Raw genomic sequence first — 7,756 nt, forward strand, 5'->3', positions numbered from 1 at the left:
AAAGGAGTTAAAACATCGACATCCATGCCTACCTTGAACAAGATGACATCAGTAATTGCACCCTCCCTGTCCCTCCTCCAGCTATCTCTAAGATCAAAATGGAACAACAGATCCTGGTTCTGCACGTTGTACTTTTGAATTAAAGATGAAGGCGCAGGTAATCAGTTTCATTTTTTTTTTAAATTAGGTTTCTGGCAAGTTATGGTGATTCCTCTGATGGGCTACATTTTAGATGCTCTGACTTCATATGCTATTACATTACAACATTACGCATAACTATAACTACATACATTAAATGAATGAAATGGTCAGCCACATCCCCACAAATGATAAACAGTTGTGGTTTGTTTTGTTTTGTTTTTTTAACCACCAGAACCATTAACTAGGACTTTTCATCCTCTGAGCTCTTTACTAAATACATTAGTAAGCCAGATTCTGATGTCTGTTTATAGAAAAAAACAAACTTAAATAAGGGAAAAACTCCTAATTTTAATCACTCAAAAGCAGCATTAAAAGCCTTCTTTTGTGTGCAAGATGAAAAGGGAATATCAGTAACGGGGAAAAAAATAGCCATTGTGAGCTTTCTCCTTGGCCACCCATTACCATGTGAATAAACATTCGATTCAGTGTAATAATACAGAAATAGTTTATCCAACTTTTTCCTCGTAGTTTATCCTGACCATATGATTAGACAACAGCAAAATGCACCTTTTGCTGCCAAAAGGTGGCTCAGCAAGAATTGTACCTTAAAGAATATTGTACCTTAAAGAACATTGTACTTTTGTGGGATTAAGTTTTAAGGTAGCCTAAACCTAAACCCGGATAAATACTTCTAAGAAAACTAGATCTGCACCTTTGGGATGCCTTTCTTCAGGCTGAATGCAGCCTTTCTTTCTTAAAGCTCTGTTTGTGTTCATAGTCTAGCCTCTGTAGTCCTCAGCCAGAAAGTAGGTGTTGTGTTACTTGAGAAAGTGGACGTTCCAAATAGCACAGACTTTATTTTACAGGATTTTGCAGCACAGATGTATGAATATACATTCCCCCTGAAATTAGTCCCTGTCCCTTTTCTTACAAGAATGGCCGCCATACCATCTCATGCTGTGATCTCTCCACCTAAGAAAGAACTGGCTTGACCAGAAGTAGGCAGGTTACCCAATAGGTGACACTCTTCTCTACAAGTCAGTTTCTCCCAGTGCCCCAGCATGGTAATTGAGGGCAGGGTTTGGGGAACTAGATTGCAGAAGGTGGCATCTTTTGAATGAGAGTTAGAAATCTCATCTCTTTTTGCAGATATAGAACATTCATTCTGCTATCTTGGCCCAATTGTACTTGGTAATGTCATCTTCTGCCTACCTTTAAAATTCCACTGTAGTTTCAATTGGCTAAACTATTACTGATTTCTTAGGTTATAGTTTTGCTGAGGACTGTTAAACAGTTGTCATGTTTAACCACAGAAGCAGACGCATTTTAGCATTAACAATCCCTATATTCAGTTTGTAAAGTACTTTGGGAGCCTTTTGCATGACCATAAGTCATTGTCATTCTTCCCCAGGTTTTATAGAAAAAGGATTGCAGAATATTTCTGCAATTTCCATGCATTATGAGAGATTAGATTTATATATGTAAAAATTTGTAATAAGAAGTAACCAGCATAAGATTTATACAAATGCCATAAAGTTGTGAACAACGTGATATCCTAATTTACTTTCGGTTTGCATCAGAATGCTCCATATATAATAGTTAACAATACTGAATAGAATGCATATTTATTTGCAGAGATAGGCTCTAGTTCAGCAAGGTACTTAACCACTTGGCTAAATTTAAGCACATGTGTAGCCTCTTAAAATTAGGCACATTCTTAAGAACCTTCCTGAGTTACAGCTACACTGAGCAAGCCCTTCTCCTATTCAATGAAATAAATAGTTAATGCAACATTAATATTGCATGGTTAAGCATGCAAAAGACAGGAAGTGTCAAAAGTTAAATTGAACATGGACACTTAAATCTGCCCATCAGATGCATCATAATACAGTTTGAATTGCATCTCAAATACATCACACATTTTAATGTAAAACAGCCACATTTTAGCATACTGTAATGCTTTCATTCTTGTATATTTTACACTAATTTTTAATTGTCAGGATATGTTTAATGACTTTGTAGATACTAAGGTCTCTTCTCAGTAAGGCAGTGATTCTCATACAGAGATCCGCAGAACACTTGCTGGTAGTTTGCAGAACTGGGAGGCCAGATGGTGCTGACTTTCAGCGGCTTTATGGTACTCTCTTCATTGCAAATAGCCTATGAAAGCTGCTGCAATCAAGGAAGAGGAGCCAACATAGTTGCTTCCACTAGTAGCTCTTGCTACTTAGAAGAGCTGCCATCAGTGACTGGAACCACTGTAACGTTGTTGTTGTGTGGAGTAACTCCACTAGGAGAATAAATAAAAATCAAACACATAGAAAAGTGATACTGAAAAAGTAAGCAGTTGCTGTAATTGCAACAGGGATGATGTATGAATAAGAATATATCTATACAAGAGCCTCTCTCTGTTAAGATATAATTTACAGAATTGTGTAGTTAGTAGTCTGAACCTCTGCCCTGAGGCATGCATTTTTATATTGCTGCCACTGTATTATATATTTTAAAGGATGATTAGTTTGTTTCCCCACCCCTTTGCAGACAGATATTTATATCTGGCCCCTGATCAGCTGTGTGATCTCAAAAACCTCTCTGTGCAATAGTTTACTCATTTCTAAACTGGTGATAGTGATACTTAACCTCCTTGCAAAGTGATGTATTACATACAGTCAAAAAGCACTATATATGTTATGGATTAATTTCTAGAAGTAGGAAGAAAGTATTATTTTGGGAGTGAAGATCTTGGAGTTGCCTCAGGATTCATATTTCAGTAGGGTCTTTCAGGCCTAAGTGGCAGACACAGGAGAAGTTTTGTGTAGGGGAAAGGAATATATAGAATGTAAGACTACTAAAAAAGGAAAATGTTTTTGGGACTACTTTCATACTTGTGGGGAGGATTTGTTTAGTGTTTGTTAATTACACAGGGTGGGGGATTATCAAAAAGAATGGCAGGCACATGAAGGAACAACAAAAGTTTCTCAGGTTCCTATTTGGGAACCTAGCTGAGGAAGTTGTGTTCTGAATGGCCAACTTTGCAACATCATGCTCAGAGATATGGCAAGAGGGGGAGTGGGAGTCAGACAGCTATTCTCCTAGATTAACTCCAGAGTTCTTTGTTACTGTGACACCCATAGGGCTACCATCGGTGCTTCCTGGCTGTATGTGTATAGCTGGCCACACTCTGGATCTCATGTATAGAGATGTTCCTCCCCTTGCTGAAGATCACATCATCACCTCATGTGGTCTGAAGTTAAGATGTACTAATCCAGTCAGGGCATGAGACTTAATTTAATAGTCTGTATAAGAAGAGCGGTGATACTGTATAGGCTACTGATGATTATGAGGAAATACCACAGTCAATGGTCTGCTATAATATAAAAATCTTTAGTCCATGACTCTTAATACAATAGCTCTGAACTGAGCTGTCCCTTAGCTTCACCAAAAATGATCACAGTGTGTTGCAATAAATGAAACAAGGAAATAGCTAGTACATTGATGCACAAAGTTCTTATCAGCGTCTGATTGCAACATCTAGACATTTTTTAAAGCAGCTCTGTGGGAGATACAGATAAGCTTAGCTTCCACCAAAGCACTGGCAAAATTATACAGAGGAACTGTTCCAACAGATGGATAGCTTGGCTAATCTGAGTTGCCTCTACTGGATACAGAGCTGAGTTTCTCTCACTGCAAGGAATTTACAGTTTCTTTGTGAACACTGCATGGATTTGGAATCAACCATCTGTCCTGTCCCACAGCCACAATGTCTCAAAGGGACAAATACAGTGGGCTTTTTTTGCTCAAGTTTCAGCTCATGACAAGCTGAAGTGGAAGTGTTAGGAGTGCTTTGGACCATGACCTGCACACTAGCCCTATATTACTGTTGGCTGATAAAGGCCAGCGCTGAGATAACAGGCCCATTGTTGGTGAAGATAGTCAATGCCTGTTTGCCTGCCTGCAGGACGCCAGGAGTACTTTTCATGCCTTATTAAAGTTCGGATATTATTCCTACCCCCACCCTACATACGAGATTGAAATTTAGAATATTAACATTTAAATCAAGAAACAGTTACCAGGTGAATATAGCTGGACCGCTTGGTAATAGGGACCATAATATAATTAAATTTAACATCCCTGTGGTGGGGAAAACACCACAGTGACCCAACACTGTAGCATTTAATTTCAGAAAGGGGAACTACACAAAAATGAGGAGATTCGTTAAACAGAAATTAAAAGGTACAGCACCAAAAGTGAAATCTTTGCAAGCTGTATGGAAACTTTTAAGAGACAACATAATAGAGGCTCAACTTAAATGTATATCCCAAATTAAAAAACTAATAAGAGAACCAAAAAAGAGCCACCGTGGCTAAATAATAAAGTAAAAAGCAGTGAGAGGCAAAAAGGCATCCTTTAAAAGGTGGAAGTTATATCCTAAAGAGGAAAATAGAAAGGAGCATAAACTCTGGCAAATGAAGTGTAAAAATATGATTGAGGAGGCCAAAAAAGAATTTGAAGAACAGCTAGCCAAAGACTCAAAAAGTAATAGCAATTTTTTCTTTTTTTTAAGTACATAAGCAGGAAACCTACTAAATAACCACTGGGGCCACTGAACGATCGAGATGCTAAAGGAGCACTCAAGGATGATAAGCCCACTGCGGAGAAACTAAATGAATTCTTTGCATTGGTCTTCACGGTTGAGGATATGAGGGAAATTCTCAAACCTGAGCCATTCTTTTTAGGTGACAAATCTGAGGAACTGTCCCAGACTGAGGTCTCAGTAGAGGTGGTTTTGGAACAATTTGATAAACTAAACAGTAATAAGTCACCAGGACCAGATGGTATTCACCCAAGAGTTCTGAAGGAACTCAAATGTGAAATTGCAGGACTACTAACTGTTGTCCGTAACCTACCATTTAAATCAGCTTCTGTACTAAATGACTGGAGGATAGCTAATGTGACGTCAATTTTTAAAAACAGCTCCAGAGAAGACCTTGGCAATTACAGGCTGGTAAGCCTGACTTCAGTACCTGGCAAACTGGTTGAAACTATAGTAAAGAACAAAACTGTCAGACACATAGATGAACATAATTTGTTGGGGAATTGTCAACATGGTTTTTGTAAAGGGAAATTGTGCCTCACCAATCTACTAGAATTCTTTGAGGGGGTCAACAAGCATGTGGACAAGGGGGATCCAGTGATATAGTGTATTTAGATTTTCAAAAAGCCTTTGACAAGGTCCCTCACCAAAGGCTCTTAAGCAAAGTAAGCTGTCATGGGATAAAAGGGAAGGTTCTCTCATGGATTAACTGGTTAAAAGATAGGAAACAAAGGGTAAGAATAAATGGTCAGTTTTCAGAATGGAGAGAGGTAAATGGTGGTGTCCCCCAGGGGTCTGTAGTAGGCCCAGTCCTATTCAACATATTCATAAATGATCTGGAAAAAGTAGTAAACAGTGAGGTGGCAAAATTTGCAGATGATACAAAACTACTCAAGATAGTTAAGTCCCAGGCAGGCTGCGAAGAGCTACAAAATGATCTCACAAAACTGGGTGATTGGGCAACAAAATGGCAGATGAAATTCAATGTTGATAAATGCAAAGTAATGTACATTTGGAAAACATAATCCCACCTGTACATATAAAATTATGGTCTAAATTAGTTACCACCACTCAAGAAACATCTTGGAGTCATTGTGGATAGTTCTCTGAAAACATCCACTCAATGTGCAGTCAAAAAAGCAAACAGAATGTTGGGAAGCATTAAGAAAGGAATAGATAATAAGACAGAAAATAGCTTATTGCCTTTATATAAACCCATTGTACGCTCACATCTTGAATACTGCGTGCAGATGTGTTTGTCCTATCTCAAAAAAGATATATTGGACTTGGAAAAGGTTCAGAAAAGGGCAACAAAAATGATTAAGGGATGGAATGGCTGCTGTATGAGGAGAGATTAATAAGACTGGGACTTTTCAGCTTGCAAAAGAGATGACTAAGGGGGGATATGATAGAGGTCTATAATATCATGACTGGTGTGGAGAAAGTAAACAAGCGTTTTTTACTCTCTCATAACACAAGAACTAGGGGCCACCAAATGAAATTAATAGGCAGCAGGTTTAAAACAAAAGGAAGTATTTTCTCACACAATGCACAGTCAACCTGTGGAACTCCTTGCCAGAGGATGTTGTGAAGACCAAGACTATAACAGGGTTAAAAAAAGAAATAGATACATTCATGGAGGATAGGTCCCTCAATGGCTATTAGCTAGGATGGGCAGGGATGGTGTCCCAAGCCTGTTTGCCAGAAGCTGGGAATGGGCGACAGGGGATGGATCACTTGATGATTACCTGTTCTGTTCATTCCCTCTGGGGCACCTGGCATTGGCCACTGTCAGAAGACAGGTTACTGGGCTAGATGGACCTTTGGTCTGACCCAGTAGGGCCATTCTTATGTTATGTGACCGATGTATCTAGTCATAAGTAACATGGAAACAGTTTAATTCTAGCATAAAAATGTAGGTATGTAAGGTTCAGAGTAATAGTGCATTTGCAGTAGGATACATTAATAAAGCACCACTGACAGGGATGCAGTAAGCCACTCTATGGACCTGCACATTTATTACTACTGTTATACTCCATGAGCAAGATGTTGTTTAAGTACAGGGCCCTGTCTTTCATGGACTGAGGCCTACAAAAATAATATATAGTAGTAGATGCTTAAGACTGATTTAAGGTTATGAAAGTGCATGTTATACATTAGACAACTTAATCATATTACAGCAGCCACCTAGGAGCACCAGCTGAGGTCAGGGATCCATCACGCTACATACGGTATGAACACATAGTAATGGACTGCTCCTCCCTCTCAAAATCTTATAAGCTAAATTAGAGAAGACAGAATGAGAGGGGAGACAGAGAAAGGTAGAGAGACTTGCCCAACACTAAACAGCAAGTCAGTGACAGAGCCAGAGATATAACCCATGCCTCCCGGGACCTAATCTAATGCCTCACTCACTGGGTCACAAAAGTTCTGTACTGTAATGCATAATCGCAAGTAGTAGTAGTTAAAGTTGCATATGCAACTTTGGATTTGGTATTTTTTTGATGTAAGAGCTTAATGGTGCATTAATACTTTTACATGTAAATTTCCTGTTTTCTTTTTTAAAAAAAGGAGAAAAAAGCAAGGTTTGATCATCAGCGCCTTGGAGCTCTAACTTGCAAAAAAGTTAAAGTCAAAAGCCCAACTGTTGTAACTAGAACCATTTAGCTGCCATAGAAAACAATTATCTCTGATTAAGGACACCCAAATCTAGATGCCCTCGCTTGAGGAGGATCAATTTTCACCCTGCTCTGGGTTACGAGAAACATTTGATAAGTGAATCCAAGCTAGATATAGGTACTTCACATAGACTCAAGATTCATGGATTTTGCATTTCCTATACATTTTGTAGCATACTCCCTGTTAGGTGTGGAGTTAATGATACAAAAACTACTTCAGATTTTAAAATATTAATGTAGTCAAATGAAAATGAATTTCCTATGCACTCCATTGCATCTGTGAAGACTATTTCCATGTCAAAGTTGTTACTTTCAAATTTCAGCAGTTTCATCTGGACATGTT

The sequence above is a fragment of the Chelonia mydas genome, chromosome 1 (genome assembly GCF_015237465.2).
Source record: "Chelonia mydas isolate rCheMyd1 chromosome 1, rCheMyd1.pri.v2, whole genome shotgun sequence".
In the NCBI taxonomy this organism is placed as follows: domain Eukaryota; kingdom Metazoa; phylum Chordata; order Testudines; family Cheloniidae; genus Chelonia; species Chelonia mydas.